The sequence below is a fragment of the Eriocheir sinensis genome, chromosome 20 (assembly GCF_024679095.1).
Source record: "Eriocheir sinensis breed Jianghai 21 chromosome 20, ASM2467909v1, whole genome shotgun sequence".
Taxonomy (NCBI): Eukaryota; Metazoa; Arthropoda; class Malacostraca; order Decapoda; family Varunidae; genus Eriocheir; species Eriocheir sinensis.
Window position 1 is genome coordinate 5,223,466 of NC_066528.1, and position 23,911 is coordinate 5,247,376.

At 42.7% G+C, this 23,911-nt stretch overlaps 1 long non-coding RNA gene across 2 annotated transcripts; it reads right to left on the reverse strand.

Annotated features, from left to right (window-relative positions):
- Positions 1-1,238: 1,238 nt before the first annotated feature.
- On the reverse strand, positions 1,239-19,158 carry LOC127001104 (uncharacterized). 2 transcript variants are annotated; one of them, XR_007754721.1, is made up of 6 exons: positions 19,076-19,158; positions 18,449-18,574; positions 9,772-9,835; positions 6,591-6,742; positions 4,299-6,135; positions 1,239-2,358 (listed from the first exon to the last, which is right to left on the reverse strand). It is a non-coding gene; the product is annotated as an uncharacterized LOC127001104 (long non-coding RNA). The 2 variants fall into 2 exon arrangements; XR_007754719.1 differs by lacking the exon at positions 1,239-2,358 and having other exon boundaries at positions 4,107-6,135.
- Between the last annotated feature and the right edge of the window lie 4,753 nt (positions 19,159-23,911).

The following is a 23,911-nucleotide window of genomic DNA, read 5'->3' on the forward strand; positions in this document are numbered from 1 at the left end:
ACAAAGGGTCTGTCCCCCCATGAGAGAATAACACCTGCACTTATAGACTTGCATTGGCTGCCCATCAAGGCAAGGCTAACAAAGGGTCTGCTGCCCCGTGAGAGAATAACACCTGCACTTATAGACTTGCATTGGCTGCCCATCAAGGCAAGGCTAACAAAGGGTCTGCTGCCCCGTGAGAGAATAACACCTGCACTCACAGACTTGCATTGGCTGCCCATCAAGGCACGAATAGTCTACAAAATATTTGTCTTGACTTATCAAGCAATGCGACTTGGTAAACCTGGATATTTGAGAAATATTCTACAGGATTTTCATTTGGACACCACCATGTCACTGAGACACAGTGCAGAACAGTATAGACTCTATGAGCCCAGGGTCAACCTGGAACTGGGTTTCAGAGCATTTGAGAAGAGTGCCCCGTGGCTCTATAATGAGTTACCCGGAATGTTACGAACAGTGACAGTCTGGCAATCTTCGAGAAAGCGCTGAAGACTCACTTATTCACTAAATACTACGACTTAACAAATATGAGGATTGAGGACAACTTTAGGTGCTAATATTACTGTTGTAATGTTAGCGGCCATGTGGAGCGCTGCCACGGCGGCGGACCGGGGCCTGAAACCTCATCAACGGTAACGGTAAACGGCATGTGGCCAATTTCTACAATCCCGACATTGGACCCATTTTTCTGAAGGTCTGCTATTAGCAAATGGTTCCCCACACACCAAACAAAGCCATTTGCCAATTTGCTGATAATGCGGTAAAAGGCCCACATGTGGGGTAAAAGGCCTCCCTGTGGGCAACTTACCCCAAAGGCACAGGGGGCCTCTTACCCCGGCAACTCATATATACACAAAATGTCACCATCTTTCCTACAAGTAAGTAGGCAGAGTATAATCACATGCAATATGGTCTAGACATCTTAGGGCAACTATCCATAGCTATCAGGCTAACTCTACAGTTCTTTGTCGTTAATTAGGTATCATTAAAATCACTGAAAACTTACGAGAAATTAGTCAAAAAGAAGAAATGTCCCCTTGTGGCCAGAGCAACTGTCCATTGTTTAGTCCAGTAGTTCCTGTGAGCACAGAGAGTTGGCATTGCCTGCTTGATCATGTGACTGCTTGAGAAAAGAAAGAAAGAAAGACAAAACCAAGGGGGGCCTTTCACCCCAGGGGGGCATCTTACCCCACCTTACCCGACTTTGTAGTACTTCGGTAAGCTTGGGTGTTTCGGGATGCACTTCCTAGTAGTTCCGTCGTTGTTCGGTGTTAATCGGCGTACTTCGGGACGAAAATTCGGCTGCTTAGAGATACAATTCGTAGTCCTTCGGTGTAAATCGGGGGTAGCTCGGGGTACTTCGGCGTGACTTGGGGTGCTTCGGGGAGAGAAGTACACGGAATTGGGGCCTGTTTCTCTCCCTAACTACGCCGAATTGACTACTACGAAGTACACCAAAACACTACGAAATACTATGAAGTACACCAAAACACTATGAAGTACTATGAAGTACACCAAAACACTATGAAGTACACCAAAACACTATGAAGTACTATGAAGTACACCAAAACACTATGAAGTACTATGAAGTACACCAAAACACTACGAAATACTATGAAGTACACCAAAACACTATGAAGTACTATGAAGTACACCAAAACACTATGAAGTACACCAAAACACTATGAAGTACTATGAAGTACACCGAAACACTATGAAGTACACCAAAACACTATGAAGTACTATGAAGTACACCAAAACACTATGAAGTACACCAAAACACTATGAAGTACTATGAAGTACACCAAAACACTATGAAGTACTATGAAGTACACCAAAACACTATGAAGTACTATGAAGTACACCAAAACACTATGAAGTACTATGAAGTACACCAAAACACTATGAAGTACTATGAAGTACACCAAAACACTATGAAGTACTATGAAGTACACCAAAACACTATGAAGTACTATGAAGTACACCAAAACACTATGAAGTACTATGAAGTACACCAAACCACTATGAAGTACACCAAAACACTATGAAGTACACCGAAACACTATGAAGTACACCAAAACACTATGAAGTACTATGAAGTACACCAAAACACTATGAAGTACACCAAAACACTATGAAGTACTATGAAGTACACCGAAACACTATGAAGTACACCAAAACACTATGAAGTACTATGAAGTACACCGAAACACTATGAAGTACTATGAAGTACACCAAAACACTATGAAGTACTATGAAGTACACCAAAACACTATGAAGTACACCGAAACACTATGAAGTACACCAAAACACTATGAAGTACACCAAAACACTATGAAGTACTATGAAGTACACCTAATCACTATTAAGGACACCTAATGACTATGAAGTACACCAAAACACTATGAAGTACACCAAAACACTATGAAGTACTATGAAGTACACCAAAACACTATGAAGTACACCGAAACACTATGAAGTACACCAAAACACTATGAAGTACACCAAAACACTATGAAGTACTATGAAGTACACCAAAACACTATGAAGTACTATGAAGTACACCAAAACACTATGAAGTACTATGAAGTACACCAAAACACTATGAAGTACACAAAAACACTATGAAGTACACCAAAAAACTATGAAGTACACCAAAACACTCTGAAGTACACCGAAACACTATGAAGTACTATGAAGTACACCAAAACACTATGAAGTACTATGAAGTACACCAAAACACTATGAAGTACTATGAAGTACACCGAAACACTATGAAGTACACCAAAACACTATGAAACACTATGAAGTACACCGAAACACTATGAAACACTATGAAGTACACCAAAACACTATGAAACACTATGAAGTACACCAAAACACTATGAAGTACTATGAAGTACACCAAAACACTATGAAGTACACCAAAACACTATGAAGTACACCAAAACACTATGAAGTACACCAAAACACTATGAAGTACTATGAAGTACACCAAAACACTATGAAGTACTATGAAGTACACCAAAACACTATGAAACACTATGAAGTACACCAAAACACTATGAAGTACTATGAAGTACACCAAAACACTATGAAACACTATGAAGTACACCAAAACACTATGAAGTACTATGAAGTACACCAAAACACTATGAAACACTATGAAGTACACCAAAACACTATGAAGTACACCGAAACACTATGAAACACTATGAAGTACACCAAAACACTATGAAACACTATGAAGTACACCAAAACACTATGAAGTACACCGAAACACTATGAAGTACACCGAAACACTATGAAACACTATGAAGTACACCGAAACACTATGAAACACTATGAAGTACACCAAAACACTATGAAACACTATGAAGTACACCAAAACACTATGAAGTACTATGAAGTACACCAAAACACTATGAAACACTATGAAGTACACCAAAACACTATGAAGTACTATGAAGTACACCAAAACACTATGAAACACTATGAAGTACACCAAAACACTATGAAACACTATGAAGTACTATGAAGTACACCAAAACACTATGAAACACTATGAAGTACACCAAAACACTATGAAACACTATGAAGTACACCAAAACACTATGAAGTACACCGAAACACTATGAAACACTATGAAGTACACCGAAACACTATGAAACACTATGAAGTACACCAAAACACTATGAAACACTATGAAGTACACCAAAACACTATGAAGTACACCGAAACACTATGAAGTACACCGAAACACTATGAAACACTATGAAGTACACCGAAACACTATGAAACACTATGAAGTACACCAAAACACTATGAAACACTATGAAGTACACCAAAACACTATGAAGTACACCAAAACACTATGAAGTACACCGAAACACTATGAAACACTATGAAGTACACCGAAACACTATGAAACACTATGAAGTACACCAAAACACTATGAAACACTATGAAGTACACCAAAACACTATGAAACACTATGAAGTACACCAAAACACTATGAAACACTATGAAGTACACCAAAACACTATGAAACACTATAAAGTACACCGAAACACTATGAAGTACACCAAAACACTATGAAACACTATGAAGTACACCGAAACACTATGAAGTACTATGAAGTACACCGAAACACTATGAAGTACTATGAAGTACACCGAAACACTATGAAGTACACCAAAACACTATGAAGTACACCGAAACACTATGAAGTACACCAAAACACTATGAAGTACTATGAAGTACACCAAAACACTATGAAGTACTATGAAGTACACCGAAACACTATGAAGTACTATGAAGTACACCGAAACACTATGAAGTACACCAAAACACTATGAAGTACTATGAAGTACACCAAAACACTATGAAGTACTATGAAGTACACCGAAACACTATGAAGTACTATGAAGTACACCGAAACACTATGAAGTACTATGAAGTACACCGAAACACTATGAAGTACTATGAAGTACACAGAAACACGCCGATTTCTTATCAATTCGGGACGGCTTCTGAATTTGGGGGGAAAATTTGCGCACGTTGAAATTTTTCTCCCGAAGTGTTTTTGAACCCGAATTGACGCTGATTTGATTCACGAAGTACTACGAAGCTCCCGAAGCTAGCCGAATTCAACCCGAATTTGAAAATTTCAAATTCGGGACCGATTCGGGCTCTGTGGGACCGGGGGGTTATGAAGAAAGACTGGAGAAATTGGGACTTACAACACTGGAGAGAAGGAGAGAGGGGAACTAATACAGGATACAAGAGGGATTGGAGAAATTGGACGGAAGATTTAGTGGTATGTGACAGAAGTGTGACAAGAGGGAATAGTAAGAAATTGAAGAAGAGCGACTGTAGGAGAGACGTCAATAAATACAGTTTTCCATACAGAAGCACAACAACATGGAACGGACTCGACGAGGAGACTGTGCGTGCAAAAACGATTCATGAATTTAAAGCCAAACTGGATAATAAGCGTTATAGAGACGGGACAGCACGAGCCTAATACGGCTCTTTTCCTGTATTTCACAACTAGGTACACTAGGTAAATGCCTAATACTAATACTAATGTACGAATTGTGAAATAAAATGGAAGAAGTAGATAACGAGTCCCCTTATGCAAGAGTTAACCAGCATCTCCATTCTTTCATCCCCCTTCACTGGTAAACTCTGGAATAGCCTTCCTTCTTCTGTATTTCCTCCTGCCTAGGACTTGACCTCTTTCAAGAAGTGTATCAAGACACCTTTCCACCCGAAATTGACCTCTCTTTTGGCTACCCTGTACTTTTTACTTTTGTGGAAGCGGCGAGTAGCGGGCTTTTTTGTAATCTTTTTGTTGCCCTTGAGCCGCATCCTTAGATGTAAAAGAGAGAGAGAGAGAGAGAGAGAGAGAGAGAGAGAGAGAGAGAGAGAGAGAGAGAGAGAGAGAGAGAGAGAGAGAGAGAGAGAGAGAGAGAGAGAGAGAGAGAGAGAGAGAGAGAGAGAGAGAGAGAAAAGGAAGATGCATGAGAGACATTACACCAAAATAATAATTAAAAAAAAAAATGCTAACCTAACTTAAGCTATTCCAGAGTGAGTATGGCCACAGAAACTCGCCTTGCAGCTCTCGCTAGCTTTCTCACTTTCTGTGTGCCCGCGGCCTTACACTCGCAGCCCGAAATCAGCCCCCTAAAAAGCCCCAAACCAGCCCGTTCTTAAACCCATAGCGACCTGACGACTCCTTCTCAGCCCCTTTCCTTCCCCTCTACTCCTTTCAGCCCCCTCAGGCACCGAAATCAGCCCCAAAAATTACCCTTCACATTTTTTGTCTCTCAGCACTGATAGTAACCTTACAGTCTTATCCCTGCCCTCTCGCCCCTAAAAACAGCCTCTTCAGACCCCAATCAGCCGCAATCACCCACCTCTTAGATCGGCGAGGGCTACTCTGTCTCCTAGGCTTGGGTGACCCGTACTTGATCTTGAGGTTGCAGGCGGGTTCGATCTTAGTATAGGATGTCATGCAGCTCAGCCTGGGACAGTCCTGGGTTAGCTTGGAGGTGGAGTGTGACGCACAGACGCAGCTCCTCGGGAAGTTGCCAGTGACGAGACTCCGAGGGTGACCGAGATCTTGACCTATGGGGTAAGGGAGGGGTTAGGAGGGGGGTTGGGGGATGGGTGAAGGGAGGGGAGGGAAGGACGGTAAAGGAAGGGGGAGGTTGAAGAAGAAAAGAAAATTTATATTATAAGGAAAGAAAAAATATAAAGAGGAGGAGGAGGAAAGGGAGGGAAGAAGGAAATAATTCTAAATATGAAATAGTTAAAAATAATAAATAAGTAAATTAATATATATATATATATATATATATATATATATATATATATATATATATATATATATATATTTATATATATATATATATATATATATATATATATATATATATATATATATATATATATATAAAGTGTGTAAGTATCTCTCTCTCTCTCTCTCTCTCATTTTCTTATTTTGTCTTTCTTTTCTTACATGCCTCTACTAACCCTTCCTCCTCCTCCTCCACAGCTATGCTTCCTATGTCTCCTCTTACAGGAGTCCCGATGCTGTAAGGAATCCACTTCTGTGTCCACTCCAGACAGCTGGTATCCACTCTTAGGGGTCAGGTCATGGACGGTGGCTGTGTGACCTCCGACCTGCATGTGGTGACCTGTTGTGACCTGCGCACGTTGTGGCTCATCTGACCTGTGGATGTGGGGACTTTATTTTTTTTTGGTGAGAGAGAGAGAGAGAGAGAGAGAGAGAGAGAGAGAGAGAGAGAGAGAGAGAGAGAGAGAGAGAGAGAGAGAGAGAGAGAGAGAGAGAGAGAGAGAGATGCGTATGATGCCCTCTAGCCCCCCCAAAAGCTGCCAAAAGTACAGGCCTGAGATGAAATGTGAAAATAGGGCGAGTTGAAGGGGCGAACAAAAAAAGACATTAGTCAGGTTACATTAGGTTACGTTAGGTTAAGTTAGTTTGATTTAATTTGGCATGCTCAGATTAAGTGTGGAAACGAGGGGTCGTGGGGTTCAAAGTTTCCCATTAAGGAGGTTACGTTAGGTTAGGGCAGTGTGACCCCTTGACTGGGGATTTCCTACCAGAATACCTCACCAAGCTACAGGAATGGACCAAAACTGTCTGCTACAATTCAATGAAGAAAAATGTAAAGTCCTGCACCTTGGGAGGGGATATCCAGCACACCAATACCACATGGGAAACACTCAACTATCCACCACAGAGCCATAGTAAGACCTGGGACCATATGTTACAAGGGATATCCAGCACACCAATACCACATGGGAAACACTCAACTATCCACCACAGAGCCATAGTAAGACCTGGGACCATATGTTACCAGGCTACCAGTGAAGGGATATCCAGCACACCAATACCACATGGGAAACACTCCACTATCCACCACAGAGCCAGGGAAAGACCTGGGCCCATAATATGTTACCAGGCTACCAGTGGAGGGATATCCAGCACACAAATACCACATGGGAAACACTCCACTATCCACCACAGAGCCAGAGAAAGACCTGGGACTGTATATTACCAGGCTACAAGTGAGGGCAAAATCCTTGCCAACCACAGTGGACGGGTTAATTCAGTATGCTCAGATTAAATTAGAAAACAAAGAGGATCGAGAATAGATTTTAATTGAGAATAGATGGCCCCACTATAAACACTTGCCTGTGCCAAGATGGGCTCGGACCGACCACCAGGCCCATAAAAAAGAAAGCCTAACAGCACTGTGGGCTAAGGCGTACAAATAACAAATAAAAAAAAATAATAAATGCGAAAACGATGGGGGAGTCAAGGAAGTCTGTTCGATAGGTTACGTTAAGTTAGTTTAAAAGTTTTTGGCATGCGGTGTAGCCAACCAAAGTTAACCCATCCGCTGCGATTGTCAGGGACTTTGCCTTCACTGGTAGCCTGGTAACATAATAGTCCCAGGTCTGTCTCTGTGGTGGGTAGTGGAGTGTTTCCCATGTGTCATTGGTGTGCTGGATATCCCTTCACTGGTAGCCTGGTAACATAATAGTCCCAGGTCTGTCTCTGTGGTGGATAGTGGAGTGTTTTCCATGTGGCATTGGTGTGCTGGATATCCCTTCACTGGTAGCCTGGTAACATAATAGTCCCAGGTCTGTCTCTGTGGTGGATAGTGGAGTGTTTCCCATGTGTCATTGGTGTGCTGGATATCCCTTCACTGGTAGCCTGGTAACATAATAGTCCCAGGTCTGCCTCTGTGGTGGATAGTGGAGTGTTTTCCATGTGGCATTGGTGTGCTGGATATCCCTTCACTGGTAGCCTGGTAACATAATAGTCCCAGGTCTGTCTCTGTGGTGGATAGTGGAGTGTTTTCCATGTGGCATTGGTGTGCTGGATATCCCTTCACTGGTAGCCTGGTAACATAATAGTCCCAGGTCTGTCTCTGTGGTGGATAGTGGAGTGTTTTCCATGTGGCATTGGTGTGCTGGATATACATTCACTGGTAGCCTGGTAACATAATAGTCCCAGGTCTGTCTCTGTGGTGGATAGTGGAGTGTTTTCCATGTGGCATTGGTGTGCTGGATATCCCTTCACTGGTAGCCTGGTAACATAATAGTCCCAGGTCTGTCTCTGTGGTGGATAGTGGAGTGTTTTCCATGTGGTATTGGTGTGCTGGATATCCCCTCCCAAGGTGCAGGACGACATTTTTCTTGACTGAATTGTAGCCGTAGACACTTTTTGTTCCATTCCTGTAGCTTGGTGAGGTCGGACTGTAGGAAATCCACAGTCAAGAGGTTAAGTGTTAGGGAAAAATAATAATAATACATAAATAAATAAATAAAGTGTATTAGGTAAATTATGTTCACGTTCGGGTTAGTTTAGATGTTTTCAGCTGGCAGTGTGGGTCAGCGGAAGTTAAGTGTATGTATTTACCTAGTTGTATTTACCTATTTGTAGTTTTACAGGGCCTGGGCTTTACGCTCGTGTGGTCCTGTCTCCGTATTTATATTTGTCCAACTTTTCCTTAAAGCTTTGCACACTCCTCGCCGATACTACATCCTCACTTAGTCTGTTCCAAACCTCTTTATTTCTTTGTGGGAAGCTATATTTCTTTGTCTCTCAAGCATCTTCCCTTCCTCAATTTTCTACGATGTCCTCTTGTGTTCCTGGTGGTAATTCCTTCTCTCAGTAGTAACTCACCGTTATCTACTTCTTCCATTTTGCTCAACAGTCTATAGATTTGTATTAGGTCTCCCCTTTCTCTTCTTTGTTCTAGTGTTGCCAAGTCTTTCCTCATATGTCAATCCCTCCAGCTCTGGAACCATTTTTGTTGCCATCCTTTGTGTTCTTTCTAGTTTCTTTGTTTCTTCTTATGGGGAGACCACACTGCCTCCGCATGTTCCAATTTTGGTCTGATCACAGTGGTAATGAATTTTTTCATCATATCCTTATCCATGTAGTGGAATGCTATTCCTATATTTCTCACCATGTTATACAAATCACCGAATATCAGATTACCATGACTCTCAGACTCAGGCTGTTTGTTATCTTGCATTATTACTCCCAGATCTTTCTCTTCATGTACTTTCTTTAATATTTCACCATCTCCCATTTTATATGTCCATTTTTTTTTTGTGTGTGTGTGTGTGGGTAAAATAAACCTGAAAGCCTTCACTTTCTTACACAACAGGTAAACACACACACACACACACACACACACACACACACACATACACACGTACCTGTTTAGCAAGCCGCCCCAAAGCCATGACTCCATCTTGGTTCACCTGTGCAGGAACCCGACACCTGTGGAAGAAGAAGAAGAGTTGTGTCCATGGGGCCGCTTTCACAGTCACTTTGTTTGTTTTGATCGCTACCAATGGCGGCGATCAACGCTACAGTGTTCCACGTGAAACTGGCCTACAGGGGAGTGGCGGCAGCAGGGGAAGCGAGAGGTGTTGAGAGTGTGTGCCAAGGTGCTGGGCCAGGCTAACCCCGCAGCCGCCACTACCACCCCATCGGCCAGTTTGACACGGAAATACTATAGCGGCCATTGGTAACGATCAAAACAAACAAAGTGACTGTGAAGCGGCCCATAGTCTTAAATGTCTGGGGCTACATTAGCTTAGGTTAGCTTAAATTTATTCCCCTTTCTCAGATGATATGTGAAGACAGGGGGGGGGGGGTGACAAGGCCCCCTGTTAGGTTATTCATGCCAGGGTGAGTTAGGTTAGATTTTTTGGGCTGCAGTGTATTCAGACAGAGGTTTAGGATAGTGGGGAGGATGTTGAAATAAGCTGGTGTTTGGCGCCAGAAACAGCTGCCTGAGTTTGGCTACCTGATTACTTAAATAAACACCAAAATCTACCACAAAAAATAGTTTGGCTACCTGATTACTTAAATAAACACCAAAATCTACCACAAAAAATAGTTTGGCTACCTGATTACTTAAATAAACACCAAAATCTACCACAAAAAATAGTTTGGCTACCTGATTACTTAAATAAACACCAAAATCTACCACAAAAAATAGTTTGGCTACCTGATTACTTAAATAAACACCAAAATCTACCACAAAAAATAGTTTGGCTACCTGATTACTTAAATACACACCAAAATCTACCACAAAAAATAGTTTGGCTACCTGATTACTTAAATACACACCAAAATCTACCACAAAAAATAGTTTGGCTACCTGATTACTTAAATACACACCAAAATCTACCACAAAAAATAGTTTGGCTACCTGATTACTTAAATACACACCAAAATCTACCACAAAAAATAGTTTGGCTACCTGATTACTTAAATACACACCAAAATCTACCACAAAAAATAGTTTGGCTACCCAATTTCTTAAATACACACCAGAATCTACCACAAAAAATAGTTTGGCTACCCAATTTCTTAAATAAACACCAAAATCTACCACAAAAAATAGTTTGGCTACCCAATTTCTTAAATAAACACCAGAATCTACCACAAAAAATAGTTTGGCTACCCAATTTCTTAAATAAACACCAGAATCTACCACAAAAAATAGTTTGGCTACCCAATTTCTTAAATAAACACCAGAATCTACCACAAAAAATAGTTTGGCTACCCAATTTCCTAAATACACACAGTGGTAAAGGACATGAAATCGGAAAGGATAATTGTAGAGAGTGGAGTGCCTCAAGGATCAGTATTGGCACCAATACTTTTCCTGGTATATATAATGTTATGCCGGAGAAAGTAAGCAGTTACATGAGCCTGTTTGCAGACATTGGGAAATTGCTGAGACATATAAGAAACAGTAAAGACTGAAATTTCGCAAGAGGACCTGAATAAGATCTGGGACTGGAGTATGAAATGGGAGATGGAATTCAATGTGAATAAATGTCATGTAATGGAAATGGGAAAAGAGTGAAGGGAGACCAAAATGAACATACAGAATGGGAGATGGAGAAATATTAAAAAAAAGTTCAAGAAGAGAGAGATCTGGGAGTGACAATACAAGATAATCAACAGCCTGAGAGTCATGTTAATAGGGTATTCAGAGATATGAATAGAATGGTAAGAAATATAGGATTAGCATTCCACTACAAGGATAAGGATATGATGGAAAAGAATATAACCACTATGATTAGACCAAAATTGGAATATGCATATACACGACTCCAGACTGGAGGCTGCAGAACGCTTAACCTCAGACCTTGCTATCATTTCCGATTGGGGCTGAAGGAACCTTGTGTCCTTCAATGCCTCAAAAACTCAATTTCTCCACCTATCAACTCGACACAATCTTCCAAACACTTATCCCCTATTCTTCGACAACACTCAGCTTCTTCAACATTAAACATCCTCGGTCTTTCCTTTACTCAAAATCTCAACTGGAAACTTCACATCTCCTCTCTCGCTAAATCAGCTTCCTCGGGGTTGGGCGTTCTGTATCGTCTCCGCCAGTTCTTCTCCCCCGCACAGTTGCTATCCATATACAGGGGCCTTGTCCACCCTCGTATGGAGTATGCATCTCATGTGTGGGGGGGCTCCACTCACACAGCTCTTCTGGACAGAGTGGAGGCTAAGGCTCTTCGTCTCATCAGCTCTCCTCCTCCTACTGATAGTCTTCTACCTCTTAAATTCCGTTGCGATGTTGCCTCTCTTTCTATCTTCTATCGATATTTCCACGCTGACTGTTCTTCTGAACTTGCTAACTGCATGCCTCCCCCCCTCCCGCGGCCCCGCTGCACACGACTTTCTACTCATGCTCATCCCTATACTGTCCAAACCCCTTATGCAAGAGTTAACCAGCATCTTCACTCTTTCATCCCTCACGCCGGTAAACTCTGGAACAATCTTCCTTCATCTGTATTTCCTCCTGCCTACGACTTGAACTCTTTCAAGAGGAGGGTATCAGGACATCTCTCCTCCCGAAATTGACCTTGCTTTTGGACACCTCTTTTGATTCTTTTTGTGGGAGCAGCGAGTAGCGGGTTTTTTTATTATTGTTTTCTTTTTTTTGTGCCCTTGAGCTGCCTCCTTTGTTGTAAAAACAAAACAAAATTGTGGAGGCGGTGTGGTCTCCCCATAAGAAGAAACACATAAAAAAACTAGAAAGAACACAAAGGATTGCAACGAAAATGGTTCCAGAACTGGAGGGATTGTCATATGAAGAAAGATTAAAGGAAATGGACCTGCCAACACTGGAACAAGGAAGAGAAAGGGGAGACTTTTTTTTTCTTTTTTACGTCACGGCCTATTGCGCCGGTAGGCTTCTTCTCGGTGGATCCTGATGGTCGGTCCAAGGCTTCTTTACCGTGGAGCCTGATGGTCGGCCCAGCCCGTTCTGGCGCAGGCGAGTGTTTATAGTGGCGCCATCTTGCATTGGCTCATGCTGCCCTCCCAGAGCTCATCTTTAATCCTAGAATCTAGAGTCCAGGTTGATAGGTGGTCTTCTGGACAGCATGTGGGTAGTTTTAGGCCACTCGGCGGCGGCTGAAAAATCCCAGCTTGGTGGCACCGGGCGGGGATTGAACTCGCGTCCTCCTGAACACGAGGCCGTCTCGCTATCCATTCAGCCACCGCCTCATAAATTATTGATTAAAATGGAAGAAGTAGACAATGAGGATTTTTTTTTTTTTTTTTTTTACAGCAAAGAAGACAGTTCATGGGCATAAGAAAAAAAAAATGATGAAAAACAAAGCCCGCTGCTCACTGTTCCTAAAAAGAGTACAGAGGAGTAGCCAAAAGAGAAGTCAATTTCGGGAGGAGAGGTGTCCCGATACCCTCCTCTTGAAAGAGTTCAAGTCGTAGGCAGGAGGAAAAACAGATGAAGGAAGATTGTTCCAGAGATTACCAGCGTGAGGGATGAAAGAGTGAAGATGCTGGTTAACTCTTGCATAAGGGGTTTGGACAGTATAGGGATGAGCCTGAGTAGAAAGTCGCGTGGCGAGGCCGTGGGAGGGGGGGAGGCATGCAGTTAGCAGGTTCAGAAGAGCAGTCAGCGTGGAAATATCGATAGAAGAATTTAAGAGGTAGAAGACTATCAGTAAGAGGAGAGCTGTGATATGAAGAGCCTTAGCCTTCACTCTGTCTAAGAGAGCTGTGTGAGTGGAGCCCCCCCACACGTGAGATGCAAACTCCATACGAGGGCGGACAAGGCCCCTGTATATGGACAGCAACTGTGCGTGGGAGAAGAACTGGCGGAGACGATACAGAACGCCCAACCTCAAGGAAGCTGATTTAGTAAGAGAGGAGATGTGAAGTTTCCAGGTCAGATTTTGAGTTATGGATAGACCGAGGATATTTAGTGTTGAAGAAGGTGACAGCTGGGTGTTGTTGAAGAATAGGGGATAGGTGTTTGGAAGATTGTGTCGACTTGATAGGTGGGGAAATTGGGTTTTTGAGGCATTGAAGGACACAAGATTTATTTTACCCCAATGGGAAATGCTAGCAAGGTCTGAGGTTAAGCGTTCTGCAGCCTCCAGCCTGGAGTCATGTAATTCCTGTTGAGAGGGTCTTCTGTTGAAAGAAGTTGAATAATGCAGAGTGGAGTCATCAGCGTATGAGTGGACAGGACAGTTTGTTAAGGAAAGAAGATCATTGATGAATAACAGGAAGGGAGTGGGTGATAAGACAGAGCCCTGTGGAACACCACTGTTGATAGGTTTAGGGGAAGAACAGTGACCATCTACCACAGCTGAGATAGAACGGCCAGAAAGGAAACTGGAGATAAAGGAACAGAGAGAGGGATAGAATCCGAAAGAGGGCAGCTTAGAAAGCAAAGACTTGTGCCAGACTCTATCGAAGGCATTCGATATGTCCAGCACAACTGAAAAAAGTTTCACCGAAACGGCTAAGAGAGGATGACCAGGAGTCGGTTAAGAGAGCAAGAAGATCGCCAGTAGAATGCCCCTTGCGGAACCCATACTGGCGATCAGATAGAAGGTTAGAAGTGGAAAGGTGCTTTAGGATTGATTCAAGAGCTTTAGATAGACAGGAAAGTAAAGCTATAGGGCGGTAGTTTGAGGGATTGTAACGGTCACCCTTCTTAGGCACAGGCTGTATGAAGGCGTACTTCCATCAGGAAGGAAAGGTAGATGTTAATAGGCAGAGACAAAAAAGTTTGACCAGGCAGGGTGTCAGCACGGAGGCACAGTTTTTAAGGACAACAGAAGTCACTCCATCAGGTCCATAAGCCTTCTGAGAGTTGAGGCCAGAGAGGCATAGAAAACATCATTCCCAAGAATCTTAATAACAAGCATAAAGGAGTCAGAGGGGGGATGAGTAGGAGGAATATGCCCAGAATCATCCAGAGTGGAGTTGTTACAGAAAGTTTGAATAATGAGTTCAGCCTTAGAGACAGATTTTTTATTTTTTTTTACAACTAAGGAGACAGTTCAAGGGCGTAAAGAAAAAAAAAAAAAAGCCCGCTACTCACTGCTCCTGAATAGAAGTCAAAGGAGTGTCCAAAAAGAGAGGTCAATTTCGGGAGGAGAGGTGTCCTGATACCCTCCTCTTGAAAGAGTTCAAGTCATAGGCAGGAGGAAATACAGATGAAGGAAGATTGTTCCAGAGTTTACCAGCGTGAGGGATGAAAGAGTGAAGATGCTGGTTGACTCTTGCATAAGGGGTTTGGACAGTATAGGGATGAGCATAAGTAGAAAGTCGTGTGCAGCAGGGGCCATGGGAGGGTGGGAGGCATGCAGTTAGAAAGTTCAGAAGAGCAGTCAGCATGAAAATATCGATAGAAGATAGAAAGAGAGGCAACATAGCGGCGGAATTTGAGAGGTAGAAGACTATCTGTATGAGGAGGAGAGCTGATGAGACGATGAGACGGCAGTGCTGCCGTCAGGGTCAAGGAGTGGAGGGAATGACGAAGAAGTGAAGTTGGAGGAGATATTTTTGGCTAGGTGCCAGAAGTCACGGGAAGAATTAGAAAAAACAAGGTTTTGACATTTGCCATGGATGAAAGTGGTTTTGGTAAGTTGAAGAATAGATTTTGCACAATTTCGGGCGAAAATGTAAAGATCATGGTTAGCAGGAGTGCAAAGGCTCTGGTACCTTTTGTGAGATGCCTCACCATCTCTAACAGCACAAAAACAAGCTTAGTTGGCTTAGTTACTACTAGGAGAAGGAAGAAACACCAGGAACACAATTGAGAAAGGGAAGATGCTTGAGAGACAAAGAAATATAGCTTCCCGCAAAGAAACCTGGAGGTTTGGAACAGACCAAATGAGGATGTAGTATTGGCAAAGAGTGTGCATAACTTTAAGGAAAAGCTGGATAAATACAGATATGGAGACAGGAAAAAACGAAAGAAATGCAGAAAATATCTCCTCAAGTAAAATAAATGAAGTTATGGATGAGAATGGAAAGATGGTGAAAGACGGGGAAGCTGTGAAGGAGAGCTGGAGAGAATATTTCAAAAACTTAATGAATTTTGAGGATGGACGTCCAGCAGCTGTAACAGCAGCAGTTTTGAGTAGAGGCAGAGGAGGAGTATATAAGGAAAGAACTATAACATATGAACAAGCAAATCAGGCAATAAAAAGATTAAAAAATGGAAAGGCAGCAGGAATTGATGGAATCACAGCAGAAATGTTGAAGTGTGGAGGAGATGAAGTCGTGAAATGGATGGTCAAGATATGTGAGGTAGCATGGGAAGGGGGGGGGGGGGGTGCCAGCAGACTGGATGAAAGCCAACATTTGCCCAGTTTACAAGGGAAGGGGCAGGAGAGGGGAATGTGGGAGCTATAGAGGTATAAGTCTCCTGAGTATACCCGGAAAGGTATATGGAAAAGTCGTAATAGAGAGGGTGCAAAGACTTACAGAAGAGAAAATCAGTGAAGAGCAAGGAGGCTTCAGGAAGGGAAGGGGATGTGTGGATCAGATATTTGCCTTCAGGATGGTAGTAGAAAAAAATAATAGCAAAAGGAAAAAAATTATACGCTGCCTTCATGCATTTGGAAAAAGCTATGACAGAGTCGATTGGATTGCATTGTGGGATGTTTTAAAAATCTATGGGGTGGGGAAAAAACTTAGTGCAATAAAGTCTTTCTATGAGGATGCATCTGCATGTGTCAAAATTACTGGAGAAACAAGTGAATTTTGAGATAAAAGTTATAATGTATTTCCATAATTTGATTTGATGATAAAATGTGTAATATATAGTTTTGAAATTTCATCTTTCTTTAAACTTTCTATCAAGAGAAAATGTCTTTTTAAGTTAAATATTTTTGCATATTTTTGAAAAAATAGATAAAGAGCATTTTAAAAATTACTAAAATATGAAAATAATAAAAAGACATTTTCTTGATAGAAAGTTTAAAGAAAGATGAAATTTCAAAACATATTACATTTATCATCAAATTATGGAACTGGACGCTTATACATTATAATGGTAATGATACTGCTAGAACCCGGCCTTAAGACAAGGGTGTCACCATGGTTATTCAATATCTATATGGATGGTGTTATTAGAGAAATTAAGGGCAAAGTTGGGGAAGTTGGAGTAAGACTGTTCGATGAGGGAAGGAAGTGGGTACTGAATTCAGTACTGTTTGCTGATGACACGGTGCTCATTGCAGAAAGTGAGACTGGCCTACAAAATTTGGTCAGTGTTTTTGATAGTGTCTGTAACAGGAGAAAGCTGAAAGTAAATGTCAACAAAAGTAAAGTGATGGTTTGTGAGCAAAGTAGAAGTGAGGTTGTAGATTTTGTATGCCCATATAGAGTGGTAATTGAATGTGAAAAAGAATGCAAAATAATTTTGAATGGTGAAGAAATGGAGGAGGTCAATGAGTTTAAGTACCTTGGATCAGTTATGTGTAAGCATGGTGGTATGGAGGGAGAGATAAGAGAAAGGGCATTGCAAGGAAGAAGGGTGGTAGGGTCTTTGGGACGAATCATGAATGGCAGAAGTGTGAGCATGGAGGTAAAGAGGGATTTGAGAAATACAATAATAGTACCAACCCTCACATATGTAAGTGAAACGTGGGCCTGGAATGAAAGTCAGAGGTCTAGAGTGCAGGCAGTGGAAATGAGTTATTTGAGGAGTGCTTGTGGTGTGAGTAGAATGGATGGAACGAGTAATGAAAGTGTGTACGAGCGTTTTGGAATGTGTCACGGGGTGAAGGGAAGAAGTGTGGAGTGGTGGAAGAAGTGAAGCTACAGACTTTAAAGTGGTTTGGCCACATGAAGCGAATGGAGGAGAGTAAGATGACCAGAAGGGTGTATGTGAGTGAGAGAGAGGGAGGGAATGCTAGAGGACGACCTCCAGTGAAATGGAGGGATAGGGTGCAAGAGTACGTTGGGGAGAGGGGGGAAAGATCTTTGAGAAGCTTTGAGCAGGCAAGGAGGGAGTGTCTGGATAGAGAAAGTTGGAAGCTCTTCTGCCGTGGCCATCTCCTGGAAATGATGATGATGAATACTGTGCTACAGAAAGCCAAGGAAACCCCAATAAACTTTCAAGGTGGCAGAACAGCTTTATGGAAAGTTATAAGAGAGCTTGGGTTTAGATTTAAGAAGTATTGGAATGGAAGACAAATATTACTGGAGCACCAAGACATTGTGGCAGCCAGAAACAACTTGTACCTCAGACAAACTGGAAAGAATAGATACAGTGATGACCCAGACCAGAAGTGTGTGTGTGTGTGTGTGTGTGTGTGTGTGTGTGTGTGAGAGAGAGAGAGAGAGAGAGAGAGAGAGAGAGAGAGAGAGAGAGAGAGAGAGAGAGAGAGAGAGAGAGAGAATAACACTTTCATGAACTTAATCCCAGCCTAAGGTAACACTGGTGTGGTCACGGACGACAAGCTCAGTTTTTCCGAGGTGGAGGAATTAGTAGGAAAGAAAAAAAGATACTACGGTAACCTCATCATCAACATTCCTCTGGCCATGCCTGGGACAGTGATCAAAGTCCCTCTCTCTCTCCCTCACCTTCCACGGCAGCAGGGTGAGGAGGAGGAGGAGGAGGAGGAGGAGCCCAGCGAGTATGGCCCACCAGGGAACACTTGGGGCTGTGTCCAGGGACTTGGCAGGGGTGGCTACGTCCCTGCTGTGGATCTGTGGAGGGTTACAACAGGTCAGGAGGGGTCAATGTGTGTGTGTTTACCTGTGTTTGTATATGGAAAAGGGTTACAATCTCTTAGGGGTGAGAAACTTGTCATACGAGGACAGACCCAAACATTTAAACCTGCATTCTCTAGAAAAGCGAAGGGTGTGAGGAGACTTGATGGAGGCTTACAAATGTATGAAGAGCTTTAATTAGTAAGGGGTGTTAATAAGGCTTTGGTGGTGTGAGGGCCGGGTAGAAGAGGTTAGATGAGTTCATGGATAGTGAGGAGCTGCCTTGTGTTGGCCTATCAGCCTCTTGCAGACTCCTTATTATCTTATGTTACATTATGCTCTTGAGATAATGCTTGAGTAAACTGATGGATGCCTCCTCCTCATCATATGCTAGGCTACTCTTATGGCTTGAAATAACACAAATAATGAATGCCTGACTCAGCGATGGGTTAGCTCAGGCAGGGGTTATGTCCCTCACTGACAGACGGACTGACTCACCGGGACGTCCTTGGGGTCAGTGCCGTGCGGTAGAGCAGTGACTCGCTGGACTGCGTGACTGGAGACAATGACGTCCTGATGGGGCACTGGCAGGGCGACGCGGGGCAGCACGGGGCGGCAGAGGACACGGCACAACAGGGCAGGGATGACAGGAAGGATTGAGTTTAGTTATGCACACGGCAGAGGTCAGGTCAGGTCATGGGGGGTCAGTGTGCTAGGCTACTACTGTTAATTTAGCTACTGTGTGTGCTAAGGATGTTAGTGTGTGTGTGTGTGTGTGTGTGTGTGTGTGTGTCATATTATTAATATTCCTATTATTTTGAAAGTTTTCATTGATCCGTTTAATTTGTCAAGCGTAAGACTACCTAAGCCTTGCCTTGGGCATGAAAAACAGTATTGCCAGCTCTCCCTCACGAAGAAATGCCAACTATTACCAGCTTAAAAAACAATGGCAGCTTTTACACTGTTTTCTGCCTCCCTTACATTCCATAGAGTTCATTTCCATCACTTTTTGGGGTCTGTTTGCTATTACTGACAGGGATAATGAGTGTGTTGGGTGTGGCCACTGACCCACAGCAGAGGTTCATGGGAAGCGTGTAGGGAACAGTGCCTGGCTGACTGACATTGCTGGGACTGATCTCAAGGCCTGGGTCAGTATCCTCAGAGAGTTCAGGCCTCACACGCCAACAATGGATAAGACCCTCTAGGTACATCCATGGGTAGAGTTACGAGGCTAGTTATAATTTGACAGAGCTTTGGTAGAGGTTGTGTTAGTAGTAATATTTCCATGGGCAGTTTTATGAGCCAAGTGATAGCTTGACAAGGCTTTGGTAGACGTTGTGTTAGTAGTATTTCCATGGGTAGTTTTAAGAGCTAAGTGATAGCTTGACAAGGCTTTGGTAGATGTTGTGTTAGTAGTATTTCCATGGGTAGTTTTAAGAGCCAAGTGATAGCTTGACAAGGCTTTGGTAGACGTTGTGTTAGTAGTATTTCCATGGGCAGTTTTAAGAGCAAAGTGATAGCTTGACAAGGCTTTGGTAGAGGTTGTGTTAGTAGTATTTCCATAGGCAGTTTTAAGAGCAAAGTGATAGCTTGACAAGGCTTTGGTAGTGGTTGTGTTAGTAGTATTTCCATGGGCAGTTTGAAGAGCAAAGTGATAGCTTGACAAGGCTTTGGTAGTGGTTGTGTTAGTAGTATTTCCATGGGCAGTTTGAAGAGCAAAGTGATAGTTTGACACGGCTTTGGTAGTGGTTGTGTTAGTAGTATTTCCATGGGCAGTTTTAAGAGCAAAGTTATAGTTTGACAAGGCTTTGGTTGACTCAAGGATAATTTCCGGTAAACAAGAGAAACTGTTATGCAATGTATCAATGCCTTTTTTAAAATGCATAATGAAAATAGTTCCAAATCACCAAGGATGAAGCTTCTTCCTGGGCTCCAGACGAGTCTCTGAAAGGATATATATGCCTGATGTGATTTGGCAGAAGACAAGGATGAGTCCAACACACATGGGCAAAGAATGCAAGCCCAGGTAGTGATGCTGGGGCACAGATATATAACCAACACCATACCTCTTCTTTGGCTCTGAAAGGATATGACGACCTGACTTGGCAACAGAAGATGGGAGTAAAAACATGAGTAGGAGATTACAAGCTGGGATTGTGGTGCTAATGAGGCCGAATTAATACCAAGAACTCAATTTCTTTTTTACCTCTGAAATGACATATACAGCTGATGTGTTTTGACGACATGAGTAAAACAGGAACAAAAGAACCCAAGCTTGGCAATAATGCTGATGAGGCCTCAGGAAAACCAAAATATGCAAGTTGAGAGGAGACTGTGACAGGGAGCGGGGCAGCAGGAGAACAGTGACGATGGTGAGGATGTGGAGTTAGAACCAAAACATGCAAGTCAGTGGAACCACGTGACGGGTGAATGGGGCAAGACTCTTGATCGAGAAGCAGGTTTAACCATGACAATGATGATCTGTTTTTTTACATCAAAGGAGGCAGCTGAGGAGCAAAAACAAAGGAAACAAAAATAGCCCACCCAGCGCTGCTCAGGACTGTACAGGAAAATAGAATACAATAGCATTTACTCAGCACCAGTCAGTCTCAGCCCTCCACCAGTGACAAAGAAAGGACACAGCTGAGGGGATTTGACAACAGCTTACAGGGAACAGCCATACACCAAGGGGGGCGGGGGAGAGAGAGAGAGAGAGAGAGAGAGAGAGAGAGAGAGAGAGAGAGAGAGAGAGAGAGAGAGAGAGAGAGAATCAGAATAATTTTATTTCCTTAAAAATTACTATACTCTATACATATAAAACACAAGATATATATTTACTAAAAATATAAATATAGGTATTAAATTGATGGAAAACTGATAATGTAAAATAATCTAAAAGTAAAAAAACTGAAAGAAAAATCGAAAAATAATCTGGACTAAGAAGCCTCAATTAACTGTTGTGTGGCTTGGGGACCAACTTGGCTCACCAGTGTGTTGCACGAGCAGCTCCCTCGGAGGTTTGGGAAGCCGGACGTACGCGTGCTGCAGTACTAATCGTCTCGGGCTGACGCTGCCACCACTTCCCGAGGCCACGGAGAAGATTAACTGGGTGTTCACGGGGATTTCCATGTTCAAGGTAAAGAAGTTGTCAAACACTGAGTTATAATCATAGGTCATCATTTATTCGCGGCGCCTCCTCTCTCTCTCTCTCTCTCTCTGTCACACACACACACACACTCGTAGGACACACACACACACTCATAGGACACACATACACACACACACACTCGTAGGACACACACACACACACACACACACACACACACACACACACACACACAAAAACACACACACACACACACACACACACACACACACACACACACACACACACACACTCATAGGACACAAAAACACACACACACACACACTCGAAGGACACACACACACACACACACACACACACACACACACACACACACACACACACACAAATACACACACACACACACACACACACAAATACACACACACACACACACACACACACACACACACACACACGTCCATGATTTTAAGGAAAAGTTAACTAAGAGAGGATATGGAGACGGGACAGCGCGAGCGTAGCTCTTTTCCCGTATGTCATAACTAGGTAAATACAACTCGTAATCAGGCCGTGGTGAATTACACACACTCAGTCACACACACATCCCCCCACTACATACATACAGAGAGAGAGAGAGAGAGAGAGAGAGAGAGAGAGAGAGAGAGAGAGAGAGAGAGAGAGAGAGAGAGAGAGAGAGAGAGAGAGAGGCTGAGAATGAGACAGACAGGTATATATAAACTTCCCTGTCATAATTATTTGTTGGTTTGGGTCTCGGAGCAAGACATTGATTTTAAGTGTATTAGGCTAATTAGGGAAGTGTTCTATGAGCTGATTTTATACTTGTGCTTTATAAGCTGTCAGTTTATAATTTTTAAAATAAATCTGAATGGGTTATATATGATTTGAAAATGTCATCTTCCCTCAAAATAGATATTGAAAGGAGTAGATTTTTTTTTTTTTCATATTTTTAATGATAATGAGATACTGGCACGGTACTAAAACGAATCTTTACCTTTTATACTTCAAAAATATCATTCTCCAGGAATTGCCGTTCAAAGAAATACAAAACTATTTGTCATAACTCGGGAAGTATAAGTCCTACATGCATCAAACTTTGGTCACTTCTATTATGCCTATAGGCCACGTTGTAATAAAAAAATGGTAACTCTGGCTTAATATTAAAGAATTTTGTAAACACATTTGTTATAGGCCTTTGCCGGTAGCAATTACCTAACCCATTGTGGAGCTGCTTTTAACAAGTGGTGGGCCTCTTCCCCACCCTCCACTTGTCTACTTATTTGTTTCTAATACTCAGTTAAGGCTTATCCATGCATAGGCCTACCCTGAAAACCTACCAGTAAACTAACTTCAAACATACCCATCTAGAACATTTTTTTCAATAATAACATATTCCTTCTTCGGGTAATACTTTATAAGAAGTCCGCCTCCCCCTTCGCCACTCCAGCCCCCCTACCCCCCCAAGACAAGCCTGGGGAACTGTGGGGAACCAGGGGTTGGGGGGGAGGCCCCTTGGTAAGGAGGGGGGTCGAGGGGGGCAAAGTCCTCTAATTAGACGGTCGTAAAGTTCGGTTGGAGTAGTTTAAATAAGCTCCCCAATGAAAAAAAAAGATTTTCCGGCGCATCATACATGTGGGGGGGGGGGGGTCCAACCCCCCTTGGTTAGCAGGGGGGCTATTAGGTTATAAAGTTGGGACTTTCCTTACTTTCGAGACTAGGGAATTTTCCTTCATTTAGGGATTTTTCTAGGGAAATTTTTCAGTGATTTTGGCTTCCCCCCAACCCCGGTTCCCCACAGTTCCCCAGGCTTGTCTTGGGGGGTAGGGGGGCTGGAGTGCGAAGGGGGAGGCGGACTTCTTATAAGGTATTACCCTTCTTCGATGTAGGAAATGAAGATGTCACGTCACACCAGTAAGTAAATTACATCGTACAAAGATACCTTAGTGTGGTGACTTGGTGGTAGTGGTGGTGGTGGTGGAAGCGGTGGTGGAGGCACTTTCGTCATGTGAAGGCTTCTCTGCAGCTTTTCTTACTTTCCCTGGCCGTCCCTGTACCCTTCACCTTCTTCTGTGGAACTTCTCTTCATTGTAGTTTGAAGGTAAACACGAGAAAAAGTAATGCTTAGGTCGCTACGCAGGCAGCTCCGTTGAATCTACTCTTCTTCTTCTTCTTTGGGCCTGAGCCGGTGCTGCTGCTGGGGCTCAGTGGAG